Consider the following 4,921-nt stretch of genomic DNA (forward strand, 5'->3'; position numbering starts at 1 on the left):
GAGACTCCCCTCGCCCATGATTCAACGTAATAGCAATCCTAGCACCGCTAGATAATGATCGCCACTACCCAATATACCTGGATCGTTGGGTGATGAAAAACCCGCACCTTTGGTAAGTCAAAGTAGTAGATACTCAATATCGTATGCTCAATGCTAACGTACATTGATTAAGAAATTAATTATCAAGACCTCGTCTTTCAGTAGATAGCATAAAGACTCGTCTTGCTGTTAGATCCATTCAGTGCTATACCACACCAACGTCATCTTATTTCAATAAGGCTTAGAAATAATTGGACTAACATTGCAACCTTTCACGATAGGTAGTCTAGGCCTATCTAGGTTGTGAAATTTTTATTTTTCTTTGTTTAGAACTGACCGTGTTACCTTAAATTGGACGACACCCACAACCGGTCTACTAAAACAAAGACTTAGACTTTGTTACGTTTGCTTATACATTTAAATATGTAATAAACAACCATTAAATGTAAAACATAACAACATTATGACAAAAAATAATTTGTTGAATTTATTGGAAAATAACAATTATAGTTTTACAGTATCCAATCACTCGAAAGGTGATTTCTAGTATACAAAACCCTAACACTGGCTTGCACACCGGCTTGTCGGTGTCTCGGCAGCTCTCGGCCAGCGAGACGCGCAAAGGCGCCGCCACTCTCGGCCAGCCGCTGATTCCGTCTCGGTGCCCTGGCTCGTCGGGTGCCGCGATTCTCGGCCAGCAGCGTGCACGTCGGTGGCGCTACTCTCGGCCAACTGCGAAGACCCGTCTCGGCCAGGCTCGATCCGCCGCTCCCACTAGTTAAGCCAGCGTCGCGCCTTGGGGTGGTAGCTCTTGGCCTGGTCTGGGGCTGACGGTGGGGACCTTCCGCCTAGGGATCGGCCTGGTGGCTCGCGGTGTCTCGGCGGTTCTCGGACGAACCACCACGCCGCGCCAGCCACCGCCATGTCGAGGCGAGAGCCACATAAATATGCAATAAACATCCATTAAATGTAAAACATAACAACATTATGACAAAAATAATCTGTTGCATTCATTGGAAAATAATAATTAGAGTTTTACAGTATTCAATCACTCGAAAGGTGATTTCTAGTATACAAACCCTAACATTAATTAATTAACATCTTTTAATTCCAAGAGTAGACTTAGCAAAGAACACTTATTTATTATTCATGGAATGATTAAATTCCAACTGGTCAGTTTCCGAATAATAAAACCTTGTTCGAGCTCCTCTTGAGGACATTATAAAACCAGACTCACCAGCCGCGAGATTCAACATAATAGCAATCCTAGCACCGCTAGATATTAATTACCACTACCCAATATATCAGGATTATTGGGTTGCGAAAAACCCTCACCATTTGATAAGTCAAAGTAATGCATAATCAATAACGTATGCTCAAGGCTAACGTATGCTGATTAAGAAATAGTTGCTTATCAAGACCTAGTCTTCCAGTAGATAGCATGAAAACATATCTTGCTGTTAGATACGTTCAGTGCTATACCACACCAATGTCATCTGAATTCAGTAAGGCCTATCTAGGTTGTGAAATTCTTGTTTTTCTTTGTTCAGAACTGACCGTGTTATCTTAAAGTGGACGACGCCCACAACCGGTCTACGTTTTATAAACATCTTATAAATGCACAAGCAAACACAACTTAATAATGTTAGTGATTCTATTAGTGCGAAACTGCTCGAATAATACTAAATTGGGTTAAAAGTGGATTGTGAGTTTTTTCGTATACAAGTAAGATTCTATTCGTGCTCGAAACATGCTTTTCAGTATACCAAACCTAACAGCCCATACTTTCCAAATTTCCTTGGCCATCTCCATGTTGTTTCAGTCCCAATGCATATGCCATGCCTGCGTCCGGAGCCTTTGTTGTTGCAGACTGATACGTGCATATCTATATGAAAATCCCCATATCTTTATTAGTTAGTTAATTAGTGATTTGTCATATCTTTTTCATATATGTTTAGGATATTTTCTTGTTCCTTAAGTTAGGGTAATTAGCATTATAAATACGTGTCATTGTTATTCCTTTCAATCAACGAATGAATGAATTTATGAATTTACGTATCTTTCTATTTTATTTTACGCACTTTGTTTAAGCTTGAGTTGTCGACGGGATTCTGCCTCCGGGGACTTCTCTTTTATCTTGTTTATCGTCTCCGGCATCGTGATAAGGGAAATACCCTTATCAAATTGGTGCTTTCATCCTCGAACTCATGGCTGAAGTCCATCTTCGTTCATGGTCGGAGATATCGCAAGCATCTAAAAACTTGCAACTGAATTCAATAGCTGCAACGTTGGAATATATCATCGCTTGGCATGCCCGACTAGAGACCTGATTGAGTGAGCATGAGCGTAGGGTAGCAGCCACGCTCCCTCCGTTGCACCCCGAGCCTGACCCACCGGACGGCCCCCAGTTGTATGCCGTTGCACAACCGCCTTACCAACCCTACCAGCCACCATCAGCTCCTTATCAGCAAGTGATATATACCCGCCGCTGGAGCCTTACTACCAGCAGCCGCAGCCGACGTGTGGGCCTACTCCGTACTTTTTTCCACAACCCCATCACCAAAATCCTAACACTTATGGGTACCCGCCTGCGTAGCCTCGACAGCTACAACAGGTTCAAACCCGACTCCCGACCTGCTGGGACCCACCGCAAGAGTGGCAGCCCTCCTCTTGGGAATAACCCGCTCCATACCCCGACTAGCTTGATTGGCAGAAGGCATATCAGCCTTACACTCAGCCCCCACACACAGACCGTCAGCCCTATGCGTGGCCGCAACCGCCGAGCCATCACCTTCGACACTACGACCTCCCTCTGCCTGAGCAACCTTACCACCAAGAAGCACCGCAGCAACAAAGCACATCATCGTCTATTGAGCTTCCGCCCTACCATGCCGCACGAAGACCTTGGCAGCCCTTGCAACCGCTGCCGATGACAACCCCATTATTTGTCTCAAGCTCAAGGAAAAAAGAGGAGGATGTGAATCTGCCCGATGGTGAAGAAATACTTTGTGCGAGGAAGAAGAGGTTGATAGAACTTAATAGGATGTTGAAGCAGAACGAGAAAGAGAATGACTCTGCTAAAAAGAGGTCAACAAGGATTTTTCGACGCTGATTAAGAAAGGGATAAAATATGAAGATCTTAAATCTAAGTTAGAGAAGAAGGAAAAATATTTAAGGGTGTTGCTTGAGAAGCCGAGAAAAAACAAGAAGATGGAGATTCAGAGCCATGTTGCAATCGAGATAAAAGAGCTCGACCTTGAAGTGGAAATGGAAGAGCAAAAGACTGGAGAATTGGTTCAGAAGGAGTGCGCAATCATCCATACAATGAAAATATTAAAAAAGAGGGGTCTGACTTGTGCGTATGATCCAGGAGGGAATATCTCGCCAAAGCTTATGTTCGCGATGATCTTCATTGTGTCGTGGTTCCTACCTTGAGGACAAGGTGGATTTTAACCGTGGGGGAGTTGATACGTGCATATCTATATGAAGATCCCCATATCTTTATTAATTAGTTAATTAGTGATTTGTCATATCTTTTCCATATATGTTTAGGATATTTTCTTGTTCCTTAAGTTAGGGTAATTAGCATTATAAATAGGTGTCATTGTTATTCCTTTCAATCAACGAATGAATGAATTTATGAATTTTCGTTTCTTTATGTTTTATTTTACGCACTTTGTTTAAGCTTGAGTTATCGACAGGATTCCGCCTCTCGGAACTTCTCTTTTATCTTGTTTATCGTCTCCGGCATCGTGATAAGAGAAATACCCTTATCACAGATGTTGTTGATGTGGGGGTCAGCGCTGATTGCCTTGCATGTCTACATGTAAGGCCCGTACGTGTTGACGTGGTGCTGATGAGTTGGGTCTCACATTCATTCCTGACTTACTTGGACAATATCGGGCAAAGTGGCCATTTCCCCCACACGCACAACATGTAACCTCCCCACTCCTACAAACTCCGTTATGCACCTAGTTACATTTGGGATGTTGCCTCCCGTGGGGTTGAAAGTAGGTGGTCGTGCATGATCTTACAGGTGGTGGGGGCATGCCATGGTCTCTTCTGTTCTGACTGATTTTGACTTCCTTCCCACTCTCTTGTCTCTTGGAGCTTGGGACGAAGCCTGCAGGTGCGGTGGTGCGGTTTTCTTTTCAGCCATAGCTTCCTCGACATCCAGGGCCCAACCCAAGGCCTCGGGGTAAGATAGTCCGCTATGGCTGGCCAATACCATTCTTACCTTGGGTCTTAGGCCAGTACAGAACTTCTCGGCCATCTTCACGTCTGTATCTACTCGATCAGGTCTGTATCGGGCCATGTCACAGAAAGCGTAGTCATAATCCATTACTGACATCCGTCCGTGTGTCAGGTTGTAGAATTCCATTTCCTTTTCTTTTTATTACTCTTGGGGATATATTTGTCATAGACCATTTCCTTGAATTGTTCCCAAGTCAGATTTGCCAATTGTTGGGGATTCATTGCCTTCGTGCGTGTCTCCCACCAAAAGTCTACTGACCTAGATAGCTGAAAGGATGCATATGTCAGTCGTTCTCGGTCCGTGCATTGCAGAAAATTAAATATGCGCTCAAATTTAATATTTTTTTATATGAGATAATAGTAATTCAAATGATAAAATTTAGTAAAATATTGGTTTTGGTTGGTCTTCTAACTGTTGAAATCATAATATCAAATTACAAACTTAAAAAAAATTAATTATCAGCTGATTACAAAATGTTGTTTTATGATGATATTTGAAACAATAATATTTTATTAAAACACGAAAAAAAGAAGAAAATTGTGTTCTAATAAAAAATTTAAAAATCATGAATTAATATACAATTTCAAATAACTAGAAAACATAATTTTTTTTATTTAAATGAATACT

The sequence above is a fragment of the Salvia splendens genome, chromosome 22, assembly GCF_004379255.2.
Source record: "Salvia splendens isolate huo1 chromosome 22, SspV2, whole genome shotgun sequence".
NCBI classification, from domain to species: Eukaryota; Viridiplantae; Streptophyta; class Magnoliopsida; order Lamiales; family Lamiaceae; genus Salvia; species Salvia splendens.